General features: G+C 35.8%; 1 protein-coding gene and 1 pseudogene across 9 annotated transcripts in view; one reads left to right on the top strand and one right to left on the bottom strand.

Moving 5' to 3' along the window:
- The window catches only part of LOC113925586, a 40,858-nt pseudogene extending 36,912 nt beyond the window's left edge, over positions 1 to 3,946 (top strand).
- Positions 1 to 23,831, bottom strand: part of ADGRL3 (adhesion G protein-coupled receptor L3) — a 1,229,798-nt gene that overhangs the window by 1,113,397 nt on the left and 92,570 nt on the right. The window lies entirely within an intron of this gene.

The raw sequence follows: 23,831 nt of genomic DNA, 5'->3' as shown, positions 1-23,831 counted from the left end.
ATCAACAGAGCTTTCATTTCTATGAGTTTCAAGGGTTTACTTTCATACCTTTCCAGGTAATAAAATACCCCCAAAAGTTAAGTCTGAGTGGAAGTTTAAAAGTTTAATGCCTTAAGAAAAAACTTAAAAACAAATCAATTTACACTGTTAAATTTTTGTATTATCAGGAATTTACTATTTATCTTTAACAAAATTCACCTTGAGTAAGAGACATTAGGAGAATGGCCTAAAATTGTCTACTTGCCTTTCCATAGTTCAAAAGAAGGGAAGGGAAAGGGACGGGGGGAGGGAGGGGTGCGCCACATTATATATCAGACACTTGGTATGTTCACAAAAAAATGTACTCAAATATTTAAAAATCCCAAGGTAAAAAGTCCTAAAAACATGAAAATGACATAGAACTGAATGGGACAATTCCAAATCATTTCCTGAATCAAACCAGTTATTTTTTTATAGTTTACTACTATAATTCTAGAAAATTACCATTATCTTTCACCTGAAAACCAGTTTTTTTTATAGTTCACTACTACAATTCTAGAAAATTACCATTATCTTTCACCTGAAAAACTGCAAAAGCATTGTAACTCATCTCCTGCCTTTTACTCTTAGCCCCAACTCACCCCCAGTTCATTACCCATCTAGTAACCAGAATGATCTTTTACAAGGTAAATGAGATCTATCATTCTTTCTTCTTGTAACTGTCTAAACTGATTTACAAGTAGAAGAAAATCTAAATTTCTTACTGTGGCATTTTAGGATCCTACATAATTCAGACCTAGCATATCTTTCTAACTTTATATTTTATCCCACTTGGTCTGCCATACTAAATGCCAACCCAATTGGCCTTTTCTGCCTTTGAAATAAGCCAAGTTTGTTTCAAGGCTCTTGCATTTGCTATTACCCCAGCTCCTCAAGAGGCTTCCTCTTTGTTATCATTTGGGTCTCATCTCAAATCTTACTCCTTAATGGAGCCTAGGTGAGCATTCCCAGATCATTCTACATTTCTTCACCTTGTACTTTACATTGTATTTTAATTGTATTTAGCACTATCTGAAATTGTTCTATTCAATAACTTATTTATAATTTTTTCCATAGTCTATCCCCCCGACCCAAATAGAATTAAATTTCATGAGAGAAGGGATAAATTTCCATTTACTGCTGTGTCCTGGTGCCTCAGTCTGGGACACAGTAGAAAGTCTCAATAAATATCTACAAATGAAAGACTTAAAGCATGAGAATTCAGAACTGTATTTTTACACATGATATCTGGGAAATGGGGAGAATGAGACAAACTTATTCTAGAAGTTCATTTCACATTTAACTTACTAAGAAGTGGTGTCATCCTGAGAATTTGTTACTAAGACTGAGAGCAATCTGAAAATGGTTTTATGGCATTTTAGAAAACATCAGTCAAAACCCCATAAGAGCCAATCAAGTCTGACTCCTGTTGTATCTCTTGGTCCCTAGTCTTCTTTCATGATTTCCAGAAGTTGCTGGTAAGAGGAAGAATCCTATTAAATTTATGTAGCAAAGACTTAAAAGCAAGCCCATCCTGGCTCCTTGCCTCTACAGTCCCTCCTTCAGGATTACTTGAACTACACTTTTTTTTAGGCTTATATTAATTACTTTTTATTTATTTATCTCTTTTATTTTAATTTCAGTATAGTTAACATACAGTATTATATTAGTTTCAGGCTTGCAATATAGTGATTCAACAATTATACACATTACTTGGTATTTATCATGATGGAACTACACTTTAAACACTGTCTTTAGACACTTAGTCCCTAATGCCATGGAAGAAAGCTTTATACAGAGCCCTTGCCTAATTTCCTGAGGCTCCCCACAGGGGAATTTGTGTCTAGTTTCGGTTGTATATCAGACCTTTCACTCAATTCCTATGGGTGGTTTGGGGTGACCTATAAAGCAGTTATTAATTGTGTCTTGGAACCGAGGTAGAGAATCAAACACTGTCCATAGTCAACCGTGGACCAGATATCAAATCAGAAGTAAGGGTGTGGGACAAGGCACCTAAAGTGCCCCAGAGATTACTACATGGCAAAAGGCAGACACACTCAGAAATGTGTTAGGTGGGTTCCTGCTCAATAAAGAAAAAACCAATTTCATCTATTACAGTAAGGAGAAATAACTGATGTATTTAAATTATGTCCACTTTATTTTTAGAGAAGTTTCAGGGTTACAAAAAAAATTAAGCAGAAAGTATAGAGTTCCCTTATAAACCTTATCTTAGGTAAGAACTGAGCATTTCCTCCTCTGGAGAAGGCAGACCTGATTCTTACCAGTCTCAGAAAGTGTTAGCTCTGCTTTGCACACTTTTCCCTGTCCACACCCTCCCCCCAGGCCTCTCTTAAAACTTTCACTATACCTTACCCTTCAAATCTCAGCTTAAAGATCCCTTCCTTAGGTAGACTTTCTTGATATCCCAGGTTGTATCAAGCTCCCATGTATGTGTTTGCACTTAAAAACATAAATTACAAGTTCTTATTGCAATAGTTACCTCATAAGTATCCAATGACTGAATTAATGAGTGATGAAGATGATTAGATAATACATTGCATTTCCAACAAAGCGTGAAAAACAGGGAGGCTAAGCAGAATTTAACCATCGTACTACTGACATTTGGGAATGGGTATTTCTTGGCCATGGGAGGCTGTCCTGGGCATTACAGAATGTTTAGAATCATCCCTGACCTCTTCACACTAGGTTCCAGTAGTACACATTGCTACCCCCACCTCAATGGTAACAACCAAGAAATGTTTCCAGACATTGTCAAATGTCTCCAAGAAAGCAAAACTACCCCCCAGTTGTGAACCACTGGGCTTGAATCAACTGACTGGAATCTTCTGCAAAATTAATAGTTTCCAAGAAGCTAACAGAATGGGAAAGTGCTCACCTTCAGCCAGCGGGAAAGGTAAAGTGCCCTAGAGATTACTACATGGCAAAAGGTGGACACGCTCAGAAACGTGTTAGGTGGGTTCCTGCTCGATAAAGAAAAAAACAAGTTCATCTATTACGGTAAGGAGAAATAACTGATGTATTTAAATTATGTCCACTTTATTTTTAGAGAAGTTTCAAAAAAAATTAAGCAGAAAGTATAGAGTTCCCTTATAAACTACCTCACTCCATCCCCCTAAACAGGCAGTTTCCCTTATTAGTACATCTTGTATTAGTGTGATATATTTGTTAGAGTTAATGAGCAAATATTAATTATTAACTAAAGGCCATTATTCACATTAGGGTTCATTCTGTGTATTGTGCATTCTATGGGTTTTAACAAATTTATGGGAACATACATCAATATTATAGTGTACTACAGGATAGTTTCACTGCTCTAAAATCTGTGTTCCAACTGTCCATCCTTCTCCCATTCTCATGAGCCCCTGGCAACCACTGATCTTTTTACTATATCTCAAGTTTTCCCATTCCAAAAATATTGCATAGTTGGACTCTTTCTGTCTCCAGCCACATTAGTGAGGAGTTGCTGCCATCACCACCCACCTGCAATGGATGGTCTTGCACAACTGCTCCAGCTTCCTGATCAAGAGGAACAAGCAGACATACAGCACCGAACCCCAGAAGCTGAAGGCTCACAATTCCTTCCCTACAATGGGCTGATTTGCTCCAAGCCTGTGGGCGTGGAGCCAGTGGCCAGAAAGCAAAGGTGTAGAGGTAGTCACGAAGCAGACATCCGGCCAGCGGAAACCGGCCACCTCATGAGTGGACTACCATCAGTAAGAACACCTGGGCTACCCTTCGCAGAATCAGACACATGATTCACAAGAACAAATACCACCCAGATCTGCACATGGCTGCTATTCACAAAGCCAGCACCATCCTGAGCAGCTAGAAGCCTATGATGGTGAAGAGGAAGCTACTGTCCCACCAACAGCTCCTGAACACCTGCCCCCCACGTCCAAGTCAATAAAGATGTCAACCACAAAAAAAAAAAAGAAAAAAAAATCACATGTTGAAATTATAGAGTACGGAATCAGACTAGCTTCTCCACCAAGAAATATGCGTGTAAGAGTCCTCCCCATCTTTCAATGCGCTGATATCTGTGAATAATATACCATTGTCTGGATATACCACAGTTTGTTCATCCATGCACCTATTGAAGGACATCTTCCAAGATTTGGCAATGAGGAATGAAGCTTATATAAACCTTCATGTGCAGATTTTTGTGTAGACACATGTTTTCAACATTTGGATAAACACCAAAGAACATGACTGCTAAATCATATGTAAGAGTATTAAAAAAAAAAAAAAAAAAACCTGCCATATTGAAGCACCTGGCTGGCTTAGTTGGAAAAGCATCCAATTCTTGATCTCGGGGTCATGAGTTCAAGGCCCAGGCTGGGTATAGAGATTATTAAAAATAAATAAAGCTTTTTAAAAAGTAAACATCTTAAAAACAGAAACAAAAACTGTCACACTGTCTTCCAAAGTGGTTGTATCATTATGCATTCTCATCAGCAAAGAATGAGAGTTCCTGTTGCTCTATATCCTCACCAACACTGGCTGGTGTTGGTGTTTTGGATTTTAGCGATTCCAATAAGTGTGTAGTGGTATCTCATTGTTGTTCTAATTTACAATTTTCTAATGACCAATGATGCTGTGCATATTTTCATATGCTTCTTTGCCATCTGCATATCCTTAGTAAGTTATCTGTTCAGATCCTTTGCCCACTTTTTGATTGTATTGTTTTTGTTTGTGCCCATTAAGAATTCTTTGTATACATTGAATAGCAGTCTTTTATCAGATTAAATGTTTTGCAGTTTTTCTCCAAGTTATGACTTTTCCATTCTTAACAGAGCAAAAATTTTTAATTTTAATGAAGTTTATCAATGTTTTCTTTCATAGACTGTGTCTCAGCTGTTGTATAAAAAGTCTTCACCAAAACTCAAGTTCACCTAAACTTTATCCTATATTGTCTTCTAGATGTTTTACAGTTTTGAGATATACATTATGTCTTTCATTTATTTATTGAGTGAATTTTTGTGAAAGATTTAAGGTGTGTTTCTAGCTTCATTTGTTTTACATGTGGATATCCAGGTGTTGAATACCATTTGTGGAAAAGACTCTTTTTTTTTCACTAAGTTGCCTTTGCTCTTCAGTGGAATATGAGTTGATTATATTTGTGAGAGTCTACTTCTGTTCCATTTTCTTTCACCAATACCATACTGTCGTAATTACTATAGCTTTATGGTAAATCCTGAAGTCTGATAGCATCATTCTTTCAACTTTGTCCTTCTCTTTCTAAATTTTTAATAATGGTTTATGAGCACTAAGACACCTAAAGTATCTAGGTGTACATAACATGATTTGAAAGTTGCTCTGAGGGCAAAAGTGTAGGTTTTTTTTAAATGAGTTGATAGGAGCACTAACTATGGGCAGAAACAATAGAGCTTATTCCCCACATTATAAAATCTGGGCAGACCTGGTCCTCAAACTATAGCCCTGGTCTTCTAGCTCTTTTCATACTACCACAGCATCAAATGCCATATATTCTGGAAGGAATAATAATAAAATGGAAGTAACCTGGGTCTACTAATCATGATTTAGAGAGTACCTAAGAAAATCACCTGACATGCACTGGATACAAGCAAGAAATAAATCTTTATTTTCTTAAAACTTTTATTTGTAACTGCAATATAGCTTATATTATCCTGAATTACACCCTAGAAATAGTAGGTTGTTTTCTGGTTTTTGTTTTGTCAGCATCATTCAACATTCAGAATAAGAAGCTCAGAAAGCAGAAGACATACGTAAAGTTGAAATTTGGCACAAAGTAGAATGTCCTTGCAGAAGATCTAGATATCCTTTATCCTTTCTCTACCAGAATAATACATCTAAGATATTAACTATTCATCTGAAGTCACAACCTAGACCAGAATATACCCATTCCACTCTTTCTAACTCCTGTAGAACATGCATAATTTATTTACAGGCATTAAATTTGTAGGGTCCACAAGCACTCAGCCTGAGGTGATTCAATTATCTTCCCCTGAAGTGGGACAAGTAAAAAGCAGCAGATGAAAGAAAAGGGAACAAAGGAACTCTAAAAAAATATAAGCTAATCTTAGAGGGCATGGAAAAAGCATTTCTTAGAAAGTAGTAATTGTAATAAGGATGCTCATCATTTTCACATGCTATCTTTATTCCCAAAAAAGCTCAAAGGATTTTGGATTTGATCTCGCAATTTCAATACCTGTGTGAGTGCTTGAGAAAACTAATAATTCTCACAAGATACTCTCTTTGAAGGCACCAAAGTGGAGGATATAATTATATGCCCTGACAGATTGATCACTTGACTACACCCTAGAATAACCCATGCCCTTGGCAAAGAATGGAAAATTGGTATTCTTCACAGAGGGAAAGCAGATTCTTCATTTAAGTAGCCATTGTTTAAAGTCAGGAGAGACAGCAAAACTATTTGTACATATATCAGAAGCCAACATTATAGGTATAGTTTACCAAGAGCTTAAGCACTCTACTGTTCCATAAATGTGGTCATTTAATAAATAATCTTTGAATGCTTAATCAGAATAAGAGTTGGTCCATTTTATACATTTATATTTACTAGGTTTCATCCAGGAGAAAGAAAGTCTCTACTTTTCTAAGAGCTCTCATAATCTGCACATGATCTTAGAAACTGGGCAGTGAGACTACCTCGAATGTTTTCTAGACCTTAACCTTCCCATGACTTTTTGAAATCTGACAAGCAGAAGACCCTTTAACAGTATATGGCATTCATATCTAATGTTTAAAGGTTAAACAGTATATATACATTCAGCAGACAATTTGTGCCAAGTGCCAAAAAATAATAACTCAAATCCTAAAATGAGTTCTTGATATATGTAAAGTTGCTTGCAAAGGAGAAAAACAGATAAATTAGCATAATTCCTTCTTTCCTCAATATCCTTGGCAGCAAAGAACAAAACCCCCCACTGGTAAAAAGCTGCTCCATCTGCCATCATATTGCAAGAACAGCTTGCTTTCTTGGAAAGATGATTTATGGGACAACCAAATCATATCTTTCATTTTGGAGGGTGGAAGATTGTGGTAGTGAAGTTTCTGTGGAGAATGTCCATCTATTGTAGGCCCATTAGCAAATATACCTAAAAAGCCATACTCTGAACTAATGTAATTACCAGCAATCTACCTTCCCTTTCCTTCGAACCTCTTTAAAGCATGAGGTTGTTATTCTTATCTAAAGACACTGCTATGTATACATGATTTATTAAGAAAGTTGTGCACATAAGAACGAGAATTTTTAGTATGATAAATGATCATTGCTACACAGCAATATGGAAGTATTATGGTGGAAGTACGTGTCTTGCTAATTTTCACATATAGACAATAAGTACATAGGATGCTAGTAACATTCCCCAGTAGTGATTCCTCTGCATTTTAATCTGTAGATGCAAAAAAAGGTGGGAGACTTAAATGATCTGACTCAAGTCCCCAGTATAAAACTGTGGCAGAGACAAATTAGTGTTTGAGATGTGACCTGAGATACTGAACCACATGGTAGACCAAACAGTCTCTGAATTTACTGAAATTCAATAGGTTTCCAGAAAAGTAATTGACAGATATGAGTTCCTCTCTTCCTCCACATTTTCTCCCCTCTGGAAAATCAATTAGAAATAAGCAACGTTTAAAACTTTACATTTTCATGACTCAAAATAAATTCTGATCTCTTAAAATTTACTTTGGAGCCACATAATTTAAAGGAGTATTCTTTTGTTGACATATGCAGCAAAAGTATAAATGAATATTTTACTTTATTATAAAGAAAAGAAACATAAAATAGAAAGTTAAAATAATATTCTTTTCCATTACAGTATCTTTTTAAATAAGACAGTAAACTAATACTCTTATCAACAACTCAGTAATGTTGATTGTGAAAATTCCTCCTTCCTTGGCTTCATGACCTTCAGAATTGTAATTTAATGATGAGAGGAAGGTTTCAGAGACCCTTTTTTTTTTTTAAAGATTTTATTTATTTATTTGAGAGAGAGAGAGAATGAGAGAGAGCACGAGAGGGAAGAGGGTCAGAGGGAGAAGCAGACTCCCTGCTGAGCAGGGAGCCCGATGTGGGACTCGATCCCGGGACTCCAGGATCATGACCTGAGCCGAAGGCAGTCGCCCAACCAACTGAGCCACCCAGGCGCCCTCAGAGACCCTTTTAAGACAAGGCAAATCTTCAGAACTATTATGCCATTTGGTTTTACATATGCATTTTAATTTTTCTACTTTATGACTCCATTAATCTCTCATTTTAAACAGCCTCCATTTTTAATTAAAGTACAAGTTTTGCAGACCTTATTTTTATTGCTGACTGATGCCTTCACTAACAGTTTTTATTCTATTGTGAATCTCAAATGCAGTTATGGTGCCAGGCTGAATCAACACACTAGCTGCAGTCTTAAGTGAATGAACGGGTTAAGCATAGTAAGCGTCCCCCATGAAGTCTTAAAAACTCTAGAATATAAATATGCAAACACCTGAAGGTCACTCATACCAAAACCTCAAGGTATATGAAAACCATGAGCAGCAATGAACATAGATGAGCCCCTTTCTCTCTCCTCCCACTCACGACAACTTCCTGGGCTCCTGCTGTGCCACAGCCCTTCACACTTAGGAGCAGCGTCAGAGAGGAGGTCCTGTTCCTTCTCTCTCAACAGAGGGCAAAACTGGTACAAGGCTAGTTTTCAGTGAATCCTACTCAACAGGAGCAGCATTCTTATGCCAGGGTCCTTTCCCTTTTTCTGGGCCTTTTCCTTTTTTCACAGACCTGCATGCCCAGAAGTGTCTTTCTCTTCCCACTACAAATTCTTTAGAACAAGCCTTATGCTTGCTTTCTTCAGGGAGATCTAAATTCTCCAGCTTCGCTCTCCACAAATAGGGAGGTGAAACTATCTGAGGAGGATGGGGTTGGAAACCTTGCTTTTTCATTGAAGCTCCATTTTTTTAAATTGGCTTTGGTGATTCCAAAAGCCACAGTTTGATCTCAATTCCCAATTGATTCAGGAATGAAACAGAAGGGTGTGATTAATTTGTACTAAACACCTAACCAATGGGATAAAAAATTAAATTGATAATCATCCAGTGTCTGGACTACAGAACTCACTTTTCAGTAAAATATGCTATATACCTTAATTGTAACTCTAAATTGTTGAAAAATATTATGTTTATATACAAAATATATCCTTTCATCTGTATTGTTTCCATACTTTTGGAAAGACTTGTATTGTTTGCATTCTTTCATATTCCATATCATTAATTGATATCTGTAATTCACGAATTTGTTACAGAATGAGTAAACTCATCAAGAATAGTTTTCAGTCAAAATAAAAATCAGTAACATCAAAACATTAAACAAGTAAAATAGTTTTATAAAAAGAAGTCTTTTTTGTTAAGATTTCACTTATTTATTGTTTTTTATTATTATGTTATGTTAATCACCATACATTACATCATTAGTTTTTGATGTAGTGTTCCATGATTCATTGTTTGCATATGGAAATCGGAGGGGGAGACGAACCATGAGAGACTATGGACTCTGAGAAACAGACTGAGGGTTCTAGAGGGGAGGGGGTTGGGGGGATGGGTTAGCCTGGTGATGGGTATTAAAGAGGGCACTTATTTATTTATGAGAGAGTGTGTGCATGAGCGGAGGGAGGTGCAGAGGGGGAGGGGGAGGAAGGGGGAAAAAATCTCAAAATCCATACCAAGCATGGAGCCAGATGCAGGGCTGATCCCACGCCCCGAAGATCATGGCCAAGTTGAAACCAAAAGTGGGATGCTCAACCAAGTGATCCAGGCACCCCTAAAAAGAACAGTCTTTAAAGTTAAAAATCCCTGTTTAAATTCCAGCTCCAAGATTCATTTGATATGTGAATCTGTGCAAGTTACTTAATATCTCTAATCCCGGGGCGCCTGCGTGGCTCAGTTGGCTAGGCGACTGCCTTCAGCTCAGGTCATGATCCTGGAGTCCCTGGATCGAGTCCCACATCGGGCTCCCTGCTCGGCAGAGAGTCTGCTTCTCCCTCTGACCCTCCCCCCTCTCATGTGCTCTCTCTCTCATTCTCTCTCTCTCAAATAAATAAATAAAATCTTTAAAAAAAAATATCTAATCCCTAGTTTCCTGATCTGTGAAATATGAATGACAATATTACCTCATAAATTTGAATGTAGGTTGGAAACAGTTTCTCAGAATGGTGTTAGGCAATTAATAACTGATCAAGACAGTTTAGATACTGTCATCATCATGTGGTAATCTTATCATAAATAACCATTTTTCATTATTATATTAATCTTCAAAAAGTACATTTCCAAGCTTATAGAAAAATAATCTTTAACTCCATAATTCTAGTTTTTCATTCTCACCTTGCCCACTAATTATTTGACATTGGGCATGTTACCTTCTCATTATGAACCTTAGTCTCTGCATCTAGAAAATGATGTTTTGAAAACCGCAGAATTTTTGTACACAGGGATTCAATACTGGATATGTGGTAGTTAGCACAGAATAAGTGTTAAACAAATATGATTTCCTTTCCCTCCTTCACATGACCAAAAGAATGAGTTCATTTTGTCTTCTTTATAGTAAGAGATTGCCAATGGTTGTTGTAGCCTTTGAGCTTCATCTGCTGAAAAGCCAGAATCCCTTTGCCCTTTCAAATCAAGTTCTAGAAAATGGTTGCACAAGGGAAGTATGGGAAATTGACCAGAAAGGGACACTTAGGGAACTTTCTGGAGTGATGAGAATGTTCTAAATTTTGTTTTAGGGGGTGGCTACCCAGTTGAATATAACTGTCAAAAATGACTGAAGAACTCTTATGAGGTGTACATATTATTTTACATTAATCAAATCTAAATGTTTTTAAACCCAGGCTAATCTGAGAGTTAGAAAAACAAAAGGCTGTCTATCTTCTTTGAGAGTTAGAAAAACAAAAGGCTGTCTATCTTCTTTCTATGAATCATTATTATTAAATAATTATAGAAAAAAAGCTTGAGGGGCGCCTGGGGGGGTGGCCCAGTGAAACATCTGCCTTCAGCTCAAGTCATGATCTCGGGGTCCTAGGATCCAGCCCCAGGTCTGGCTCCCTGCTCAGTGGAAATCTGCTTCTCCCTCACCCTCTGCTGCTCCCCCTACTTGTGCTCTCTCAATCCCTTTCTCTCTGTATCAAATAAATAAATAATATCTTTAAAAAAAAGAAAAGAAAAAAGTTTGAAATAGTAGGCAACATTTAAAAACTAGTAAAGATCACATGGAAACCTAGATGCCCTACTTCTCTTTAAAAATCAGAAGACCTGGTAAGAATGAATACACATTTCCTCAAGTAACAGTCACTAAAAGTGAATAAAAGCTAACAAATTAGAAAGAGTTTGCCCCAGACCCTACCAACTCTAGTGTTTCCTACACCAACCACCCAAACTTATGAAAACAGAAGCCTCACTGATATTGTAATCCATTTTACAATACCATATTTAACATAGTTTTTGGTACTTCAAATTGAAACTCTCCTCAGAAGAGGAAGTTGAATAACAATACAATAATGTAGAAATTCTAATACATATGTCCTACTGCTAAAAGCCCAAATGTAAGACTAAAACTCATTTTTCAAAGGAAGATACAATTGCTGTATTATAACAAAAGCATATCTTGTTTATTATAGACTTAAAGTAGTTGAAAAAATCATGTACAAAATCTATTGTTTCAAAGAAATAAGTGCTTTAAATTATTCCTGCAAGTGGATTATGCAAGGCACATGGCTTAAAATTGGTAAGAAACACTGGTGGTTTGGGTTTTTTTTTTAATACAATCTTGTCTTCACAATTTAATAATTCCATCTTGTCTCATAATTTAATTAGTTACAAGTATGACCCAGAACTCTCTCTTTGCCTAAACTTGAGCAGTAGTATCCAAACACTCAGGATTCTAAGGCAGGTACCACCAGTTTGTTGCACTGGCAAAAGTGATTCACTTCTAGGACTGGTAGAATCACTTGAGCTGATTCTTACCTTAAGATGAGAAAAACCTTCCTGTTAAAGGTCCACAATGCTCTGGATTTCAGTAAGCACTCACTGTATTAGTAATACTCATTTATGAGATTTAAATCAATGAGAAGACACCCAGGAGAAATTACACCAAGGCCCTTTGGAGCTAGTTCAAACAGACACAATCAGAACCACAGGAACATATTATTATTATTATAAGAACGCCACACATACACACATGGCACACACACAACACACACAATTAACTTTTAAAATAAAAATCTGAAAATTGTAACAAGCAAAATAATAAAGGAATAATAAGCATGCAAATGCTAAAATATTCATATTCGATCAAATAGAGAATACGCTAAGTAAAAAACCTGTTATAAAGCCTAAAAAAGAATCTTGTTTTGTTTTGTTTTGTTTTTAAAGGGGCTCCTCACTGCTTGTTGCCGTTCAAGAGCTGGTTTTTCAATGGCATAACCCAAAGGCAGAGTGCAGTATTCAATCGCTTTATCCAATAATACAAACAAACAAGCTGGGAGCTTCATGACCTGAAGTGAACAGAGAGAATTTGGTCTCAACAGTACAGTGGGCATTCCCTTGGGAGATGCGCAACTATTGGATTGAGATCAAGTGCCTTTCCCTACAAAATGAGAACTAAGGATTGAATCAATTAACTGAAGGCAAACCCAATCACACAATGAAGCCTTTACCACCATGAATGCAGCAGAAGAGCAAGGTAGGAGGGCCACTGCACAACTGTTCCACAATTAACTGCAGTGGCCACAAACAACACTGTAGCTTTCATTTACCTGGAGAGACTGTCACATCTGTGCACAGCGGCCACAGCTGCTGCCCAAGGCAGAGAAGGAAACTGTTCACACCCGTGAAGAAACAACCTATCTATTATCATCAGCTAATACTGAACATGATGACTTGTGAATAGAGCAAAGACTCTGCGTGGTGTTTCAATATATTTCTTCAAATTGTGATTGCCACAAGGTTTACCATATCCTTATTTTTTGTCAGATGCCTATTTTATGTAACCATCCAAAATGGATGTGCATTCTTTAGTATTTATTAAATGAAATGAGGAAAGCAAACTAAATGAGGTAGTCTGTGGGAACCATTCATAAAATTCACCACTCTGTTTAAGAACACGGAATCACTTACTTTAAACCCTGGAGAAAGAAAGCTGTAGCAACTTTAAAAATCCCACATTTCAGACACTTATTGCTGCCACCTAAAATGTAAAATGAATATACATCTAATTAACTGGTCCTTATTATAAAAGTATAAAACTCCAAGCTATCAATCAAAGAAAATGACAGATTTAGTCCTCTAACAGTTCTTCCCTAGAAACACTTTGTCACAACTACTTTCAGGTGAAAATCACAGATAGGACCATTTAATATTAAATTTGCTAGTGAGGGGGGCGCCTGGGTGGTTCAGTTGGTTAAGCGACTGCCTTCGGCTCAGGTCATGATCCTGGAGTCCCCGGATCGAGTCCCACATCGGGCTTCCTGCTCAGCGGGGAGTCTGCTTCTCCCTCTGACCCTCTTCCCTCTCGTGCTTTCTATCTCTCATCCTCTCTCTGAAATAAATAAATAAAATCTTAAAAAAAATTAAAAATAAATAAACAAATAAATAAATTTGCTAGTGAGGCAAAAAAGACTGGATCAATTCAAATGTATCAGTATCACCTTATTAACTGTCAACGTTTAGGTAACATCTTCAACGTGCAGGGCACCATTCATTCTAAGTACTTCGCACGCACTAAATTATTAATCTCTACAACAACCTATAAAGGAGACACTATTATTATTCCCAGTTAACAGAGGAGGAAACTGAGTAACAGGAAGATGAGGTGACTTTTTCCCCTAAGACCACACAGCTAGTAAAGGCTGAAGCTAGGTTTCCAGAGAAGGCATTTCCTCTCCCAGGCTCTGAGAGTCTACTACACAATTAGCATCTAAACTACTCTCCCAAGAAGCAAATGTTTGGTGTGTGAACTCCATAACAAAAAGTTATAAATTTGGATAGTCACATGAGTTGACATTATAAGATAATCTAATTTATTTTTAAAGATTAGAATTTATACATACAAATGAATGCAATTTCTTTTATAAGTCACCTTTTAAAACATTTATGCAACAGAGCAAATTTTCCATTACTTAAGAAAGAGATATATTGGAACCCCTCCTCGAATTTAGCACCTCTATTAGAATTCATTTTCATACTCATTAATCACTAATGTTTTGGGGGTACCAATGAAATCCATAGCATATTTAATAGTATATTGCTATCTTTGGGGAGGGGGATTTCATCTTTTTGAAAAGTCAAAATATATTTTGAGCCAAGCCAGGTGAGTGAAGTGATAGAAATAGTTCATATAGTTTTTGACAAAACAGTAGGATTTACATCCCCATCCATTACTGATCATAAAGACAATTCCAGTGAGAAGTTTCAAAAATGATTCCGCAACATCCTCACCACTAGAATGTGTATAGTTTTCCAAAATGACTACTTTAAAAGACTGCCTTATTTGCATTAATTGCACTAATTCTGGAAGTTTGGTCTTTAAAATCACATTACTTTGTAGTTATATCTCATAATCTAAAATAAATAATGAATCAGGATTTTGTTTTATGGTATTTAAAAAATATGAATATGCATGATGATACATATGAACACTTTTTTAACCTGAATAATAAAAAATTCACAAAACTTTAGAGGTAAAATTAAATCTTACAAATATCTGTGACTGAAGGAATTTTTTCCAGCACTAAACAAAAATTTTAAAAAAGAGGAAAAAGAGAAAGTGAGAGGGTGTCCAAAAAGAAGCAAACAATGCTCAGTTCCACAAATTGTTCCAATTTTAATAAAAATTCCTTATACCTATTTGTTAGACAAAAACAGGCAAGGACACTTCTTTTTCCGCCTTCTTGGAGCCTGTGGAGGCCTGCTGGGAACAGGACTCTTATAATGCCAAATAACGTCCGGAAGGCTGTGGTCCAAGGCCATTTTTGCTGGCTATAAGCAGGGGTCGCCCGAACCAGAGGGAGCACACAGCTCTTCTTAAAATCAAAGGTGTTTATGCTAGAGATGAAACGGAATTCTATCTAGGCAAGAGATGTGCTTATGTGTACAAAGCAATGAACAACACAGTGACTCCTGGTGGCAAACCAAACAAAACCAGAGTAATCTGGAGAAAAGTAACTCATGCTCATGGAAACAGTGGCATGGTTCTTGCCAAATTCCGAAGCAACCTTCCTGCTAACGCAATTGGCCACAGAATCCGTGTGATGCTGTACCCCTCAAAGATTTAAATTTAATGAAAAGTAAATAAATAAAGGTGTAGATTTAAACACACACACACACACACACACAAGGACAAGATTTTGGGAAACACCTGCTTCGAAGGGTCCACTAGCCAGTAGCCCTCACTTTGTTATCTTTAACACTGGGCGAATTCTCACTCTCCCAACAAATGAGCAGCTCTTATGCATCCCCCTCATCCTACTGCAGCTTCATTGCTTCCCTTCACCCCCTCTCCCCACTATTAGCCATCATCACCCTTGTAATAAAATCCTCCTATTTTAGGAAACAAAGATTCATCCAATCTGGTCTCAGGCACAATCTTTTGCCAATTGTTTCCTCTCAATTTACGTCTGCAGTGATACCACGCACTGTTGATTCTCAAGCACCTCAAAGAAAATTCCTTTAGGCCACGGATTAAGAGACAATCTTTACAATGTAATCTAAGCCTCAAGTAGATAATTATTCCCCAGTGTTTAATAAATACCTTCAAACTAATTTCGAGGCATTTATTTCTTGCCTTTGCCAATCTTGATCTGTATGTTTCTGAAAGTCAAATTCTGGACTTTCCTCCTTTTAAACAAAACAAAACGTGCACACACACAAACACACACCTAAATTCTAGTGATAAGCACTAAGTAAATTTCATTACCAGAGTATCTGCTGAACTAGTCATAGATAACATTTTGTACATTTTTCTTATTGTTGTGATTGTTTTTATTATTTCAGATTTGTCCTCATCAACAAATTGAGATTATGTTCTTACTCCTAATATTCAACGAAATCTCTCTTTCTCTACCAAAATTGCTTCTTTGGCTATTTCACCACTAGGGGAGTAAAATGAGGCGAAGCAACAAAGAGAGTTATCTGTTGGCCCTTTTGGGGTGAAAGAGAAATTTTTACACCAGTTAAGATGGCTGTAAGTGAATTTAAAATATTGACACAAGATTGGCAGCTAGCTGCTCACATTCTGCCTGAAAGGTTTACTACTGGCAGGAACTCCCAGCAGCTGCTTGTTTGAAACGTGAGAAAACATTTGGACAGTTAGGATAGCCTGATTTTCCCCTTAAAATCTGTTTGGCAAAACTTCCTGGCAGTTAATATGATCCTGTGAAAGCCTTAAAAAAAAAAAAAAGTGTTCTCGTCTCATCACAAAACTTGTTTCGCCAGTGTAGACGATATTTTAAAAAGCCATATTTTAAACTCACAATCTTCTTATTGCTAGCTAATATTTTTCCTGCAGCCAATAACTAATGCAAAATGGATGGCAAGACCTGTTTTTATAATAAAATGATTAGATGATCCATAGTGGAAATCTTTTAGCGATTACCAGTATCATCCATGAAAGTTAATTTTCTTGTACCAAGTTGAGATTAGAACAGAGAGCATGATGTGCAGCTTCATCAACGAGTACAAAATCTTTATTAAGAAACTCCTCTAACTGTGCTATTGATTTAGAGAACTCATTCTTAAGCATTAAGGCAAGAACAGTCCAAATATCTTAACTTCGTTCTGCCACGGTCACACGGTAAAACGCAGCATGAGCTCTCATGCATCCGGGTACTCTGCATAAAATAACCACTATCCAGGGGTGTGTAATTTGTGTATTCAACTTTTATAATAATTTTCTGAGCATTTCCTTTCCTTAATGGGTGTTCCTCTCTCACTTTAACTGCTTTCCTCTCATCCACTTTCAAGTATGTCATGGCCTCTGCAGTGCTACCCCTTATCTAAGGCATGGCAATCTAAGGATATTGATTTATGATGGCTATGTAATTTACACACTCCGCAATTTTCCCGGATGATTTATTCAAAAAATATTGTACATTAAGCTTGGCATTCATTAAGCTGGCCCATTCCAGTTTCATATTAATCCTGTATCAGATACGTTTGGAAGTTTTATGCATGTATAGTTGTTTTGGCAGATTTTAAAGTACATGCAAAAATCACAGTAACCCTTTAGAAACGTTTGCACTGAAGGAAGGCCACGCACTGTAAGATGGGATTACATGAAAATAAAATACTAGCATTGTATATAAGAATGAATTACCCAGTGAACATGACTTTTAGGAAATTGATAAATTTCAACTATGTTTTTTCTTTAATTAACATAAACAGAAGAACATTGTAAGATCTATCCATTATTAATAAATGCAAGCTAAATATATTCTTAAATATATAAAAAATCCACTTTTCAGCATTATGCTATGCTTGTCTGAAAAAAGAAACCCAGATCACAGTATCTGATGATAAATAAGACAACTAAAAACTTGAAAGTTAATAATAATAACAATAAAGGATACTCTATACATTTTCTACTATAAACACAATATTATTGGTAACCTTTAAAGAAATCATCTCTATTATTTTGGATTTGCTAATGAACAGTGAACTGTTATTAAGCTTTTGCCAATAATTGATAAAATATAAAACATAAACCTTTAAAGAGAGTTATCCAGATTCTTAACAATAGCCTTCATGTACTTCAAAGAAAAAGAAAGTGATCTTCAGGTAACCTCACACATGCATCTTTTTTCATCTAACCAAAACTGAATTTAAATTCATATAAAGCTGCTCATTTGTTCAAGTCCATACTCTTTAAGTAAAGCAGATCTTTTCAAAGATGTAAAGTGTTCAGCAGAAGGTGGCATCATTGTGCATAGATTGATGCCTCTAATTCCATATGTGACTTAAAAGCAAATTGCGAGCAAACTGACAATCTGAGTCAGCATTTCATCTCATTTCCTTCATTTTTAGAATGAGAAGGAAATTAACTGAAGATGTAGACAAAAACATGGTCTTTCATTTAGGACATCAGTAGAAAAGAACATGATCAAGGACATTTAAAATAATAAGAACCTCAGAGACCACAAATGAGTTCTATGAAAGTCTCCCTGACACAGCCTCACAACACTGTACAAATTAATATTTATATTTATGCTTTGATTGCAATACATAGAATGTTATTCCAATGTTCTGAACACCATAGACCACCACAGAAAAAGGGGGAAAAGAAAGGGAAGGTGAATGATGTGGAAGAAGGATGGAGGGGAACGCTCAAGTTGTAATTTAAAATATTTTTTTCTAATTTAATCACCAATATATGGTATCACATATTCAAAAGCAGGCTAAATGTTCAATATGGTAATGTGCTTATTGTCTCTAATGTAGAAAAGTGGGCTCGTGCTATTTCTGTGCATTAAAATTATTTCAAAATTTATAATTATTCAAATCATCACAGATTTTTGATTGCTCAGTGAACTACAAAACAAAAGCTGATGTCTGATTAAGTTATGGTAGCCTGCAATAAATCATTTGAAGTCATTTATTTGGAAATGGAACCCTTTATAAGCTTTTCTATTTTTTAAAACATATCAATCTAATCAATTTAATTTTCAACACAGATATTGCTTTTCCCTCCCTGTCAAAATGTACAATGGGATTTCTACTAAATACAAGTAATTAATTTTTAACTACAGAAGTAAAGAACTCTGCTATTTAAGGATTTAATTTTATTATTATTTTTAATGTAGCAGTGTCCTGATGGTTATTATTTGGCTGAATGAATTGAAGTGAGGCTCCCTGGGCAGCTGCTGACATAATGACTGATTGTGTGCAGAGCTGAGAATGTGAATGATAAATTTTGAAAGGCTCTGGAATTTGTGAATAACAAAAGTAGCTACAGTTCCTAAAATCTAACCATTTGTTCTTGGCAACAAAAGAAGACTCAAAGGCTTTTGTTTAATGAAATGATTGAAAAACAGGATACACCGGAATTAAGGGTTATCTGTACCAGCACAATTCAGCAAGCAGCTTGTGTGCCCAAGTAGATGGATCACAAATGTAGGCTGGTTAACATGATATAAATGGAATTAATCTCATTCTATTCCCCCTTAATATTATTATGGTAGTCTCATGACAGCTTAGTATCTTCATGCTTTTTGCAAGGAAAAAAAAAAATAGCACATAGAAATAGGAACCATTAAATAACTTTTGCATGGACAGGTTAATGATTAATTCAAGAAAAGTCAGTAATTAAAACATACACTTGTATTAGTTTTTAATAAAAATGTCATAAATTGTTAAAAAGATTTTTTAAAAAAGAACTGAAATCCTTGACTATAATATATACTAGCTATGTAATCTTGAGGTGCTGATTCTTCTTAGACATCAGTTTCCATGCATGTAAAATGATGATTTGGAGAATTATACAAGATTCTCCAAGTCAAACACAAAACAGAAAGCCTGGCAAATGATAAGTGTTAATACTGGTTTCTGGTGTTGGAGGTGGGTGAGGTAATAGTGGTAAAAGTGCCATTCCAGAGGGTATCTTATTTAACCCTCATAACAATCTCCTGAGATAATTAAAACAAACCCTTGAACAGCAGCAGAATAAACCACCTTAAAATAGGACTGTAGGAGTTTAGGACATCTCACTCCAAAATACACTGCTTTGGAATACTGATTATTTGGAGATGTAGGCACATGAGAAACAGCAAATGCAGGGAGAGATTTTTCTCTGAACTCTAGTTATCTACCTAAAGACAGATTCTCTAGAAGGAAATCATTGTCCCCTCCCAGAGAGTTGCATAAACCAGGGAAGACTGACCATTACCACAAGAGAGGAAACTTGAAGTGGACACCACACCCAGACACACTTTGTCACAAACTATCACACCTCCCATCTATTCTTCTAAAAAAGGCCCATTCATCTGTCCTAAAAATCATGTACTCTCCTCTGTCGGGGAGGAAGATTTTCCTCTGCCCTATAGTCCTTCTAGCTAGATTTAGAATCAAATTGACATGAGACAGATTAACAGGAGAAAATCAAATGTAGTATGTATACGTACGGGGGAAATTCCAAAGACAAGGAGACAACATGAAGCCTATGTGAGCTAAGGAGAGGGGCAGGGTCTGAGGATACAAAGGAGAGGAAGACCATTAGCAAAAAGTTGAGAAGAGATGTTTGGAAAAATAAGGTTGCCCTATTATGCAGATAAGGTTCCTAGGTAAAGGGGAGTCTGTTAATAGCTCTCTTCCTCCCAGTACAGGCTCTCCTTTCCAGTGTAAATTTAGGCAGTTGAGGGGGAGGCAGAGAGCTTTTCCTGCATCTGCTGGGTTTTGATTACTTTTAACTCAAAATAATCTTTATGTCAAAGTGGCCATCTTGGGACAATCTGCCCAGGACCCCTACACCCTTAAGAGGCCTAGAGCCCCCTAACCTCTATTCAGATGGTATTGAAGACTGAATTAGCCCCCTCAGGAAGGTACTCATTTTTCCCTGCGTATGTATACTTCACATAAATGAAGTATACATCTTAATAAACTTCTGTTTTTGTCTTGTTGATCTTTTATTACATGGGTCTCAGCTAAGAACTCAGAAGGGTAGAGGGAAAAAGTATTTTTCCTTCCTTATAACCTACATCAGAAATAAGACAACGGGGTAAACCAAGGTAAAAAAAATATATAATAAGGTAGAAATTTAGTGAGTTCTGTGACACTCAAAAGCCCACCTTTTCCCCAGGATACGCTGAGTCTTCAAATAAAGGGATATGACACAAGTGAAAAATAGAAGAGAAAAAAATATTTTGTTTGGAATAAAAACTGTACCTTAAAGCTTTATAAAAATTCAAGGTAAAAATGGAAAATGTGGCACATTTTTATCATCACTATTAATAAATTAGAAATTAACTTAAGTATTTCTGTTTTTCCAAAAATTTTTCAAAGTACAGGACAAAGGCTTAAAATATGCAATTTAGCATATATTATATGCTATATATATTATATATAATAAATTATATAATAAATTATAATAATTAATAATATATATATTATATTATATATATTATATGCTATATTATTATAGGGCCAAACTTGTGAATTGATTAGGTGGCGGCATACTCAATTCAATTAAAGGAACACCAAAAAAAGGACTCCCTTTTCCAAAAACATCTCTGGGATATCTTCAGTAATGGTTTTCAGTGTAGCTACTCAGAGATCAAAATTATCCATTTTATCTAGGAAATAAAACAGAAGAGCTTTAAAAAATAAACTGTTAGCTATGCAATCAAAAAGCACAATAGATACATCAATCCTAAAAGAGACTCAATAATTATGAATAAGAAACTAATAATAATTTGGATAATGGTACAATTCTCAATTACAGTGCCACACACTGATCTATTGTTTTGATGTTGCTTATAGTGTCTTAAGAAGGTGCAGGGAGAATGCCAACTACTATGAAAGTGATATTACCTTTTTGAAATACCTTGCTGATAGTTTTCAAATAGTATGAGTATGCTAAACATACCATAATAATGTATATGTAATTGCATATATATGATTAAAGTAACTTTAAAGTAATGAGTCAAAGAATAGACATATAAATTATATATTTGAGCACTGCTACTTTCACGAAGTAATATTTTATAAACATAATTCAACAAGTTTTACTTTGTGAAAGCAAGCTACTTACTTTCAAAAATAAAGATACACAAAATCAAATCTTATAATGATAATATATTTTGGAAATATGAGAGTCTTCATTTCCAAAGGAAGTTTCAAATAAAGACTTCTGCTATTTATATTTTGTTCTCAAAGGCACTGTTTTGATATGAAATAATCTTGGTTTTCTGGTAAAAGAAGACCAAATAAATCCCTTAATTCTAATCCAGTATGTATCATCTTTACTGTGGATGGATTTTAAATCCTTAAGCAATTTATCTATCAAAATATAAAGCAAGGCACTAACTTCCAACTGCTGATTTTTATTTCATGTATCTGCTGAATTTACAAATTTGCTGAAAGGCACACCAGGGTGTCAAAAGCTCCCTCATGGCTAGGTTTGCAGGCATTTACCAGGAAAGAGCAGTTGAGTTTGTCTTTGTTCCCAGCCCCACACTTTCAGTTAACCTGAGAGATTTTTAAAGGAAGTTAAGAGTCACTTTACCTTCTGTTTCATTTCCTGTGACTCTTAACCTGTCATGTTCTGGTTCTGATCTTTCACTGCTGCACTCTGACACAAGTGTACCTCATCACATAATTTGCAGAAGTACAAAAAAAAAAAAAAACATTATTAAACTAGCTTTGCTTTTGAAACTTGCTGAGGTATGAAAATAGAGTTAGCAGAATCATAGCAATTACTAACTTGATGTTCAGTTACCAAAATTTCAGTACTTTTATTATTGGCTATATGTTTATGAGGTCTATATTTTATTAATCAAAAATAAAGTATATATATATACACACACATATACACACACACATATATATATATTTATACATTTATTGTTTATTTATTTATTTAATTTGAAAACGACAAAAAGAGCCTGGATTGAGACTTCAGTAGCATTAATATCAGACACTGTCTGATAACAGCAAATACTAGCTCCACAGAAAAAGAAAGATGACTAACAGAGTTATGGCACACATAGTTCCACCGTCACAGGATTAAGACACCTCTCATTAAAGGGCAGAATATTATTTTATATGCCATTTTATGAACCATATTTCAACAAATATAGCATGCCTATGATTATAAGGTAGAACATAATTTTATACATCATTAAGGAGAAAAGTATGTTGCCAGTTAAACTGATAGACTATTATGATGCATCCAATTTCAGATATGCTAAAACACAAATATAATGTAGGTCTTGAAATGGATAAATTATAGAATGTTCCAGTCACTGTGCAAAACTCTTAAGTTCATTACCTATTTTATTCTTAAAAACCACAAGCAAGCTTTTCATATCTACAAAGTGGAGAAACTGGTGGAAAGAGGTTTAACCATCTTTTTTTTTTTTTAATTTTTATTTATTTATTCATGAGAGACAGAGAGAGAGAGAGAAGCAGAGGGAGAAGCAGGCTCCCAAGGAGCAGGGAGCCTGATGTGGGACTCGATCCCAGGACCCTGGGATCATGACCTGAGCTGAAGGCAGACGCTTAACCATCTGAGCCACCCAGGCGCCCCTAGTTACTTGCTCTAGTAACCTAGGAAGGTCAGAGCTAGGAGTTAAAATTAATCCCACATTAATTATATTTTATAATTATAAAATTATATTTTATTTGGGGAGGTTGACCCCTCCCCAATGCTTACCGCTTGTTGGATCTGAATTATTTTTTTTAAAGATTTTATTTATTTGACAGAGAGAGAGAGAGAGCACAAGCAGAGGACTGGATAGGCAGAGGGAGAGGGAGAAGCAGGCTCCCTGCTGAGCAGAGAGCCCAATGCAGGGCTTGATCCCAGGACTCTGGGATCATGACCTCAGCTGAAGGCTGACACTTAACCAACTGAGTCGCCCAGGCGCCCCTAGATCTGAATTATTAACAGACCTGAAATTAGATTCCCTTATTAAAATGTTAGTAAATAAATATTTGGGACCAACAGAATGTTTTTCTATTCAGTCACTTTCTTCAAGGATTATCAATCCATATAACATTAATCAGAACATTCTTATTGGAATCTAATAATTACTGATTAA

Source organism: Zalophus californianus, chromosome 2, assembly GCF_009762305.2.
Source record: "Zalophus californianus isolate mZalCal1 chromosome 2, mZalCal1.pri.v2, whole genome shotgun sequence".
Taxonomy (NCBI): Eukaryota; Metazoa; Chordata; class Mammalia; order Carnivora; family Otariidae; genus Zalophus; species Zalophus californianus.
This window is presented reverse-complemented; position numbering and strand designations above follow the sequence as displayed.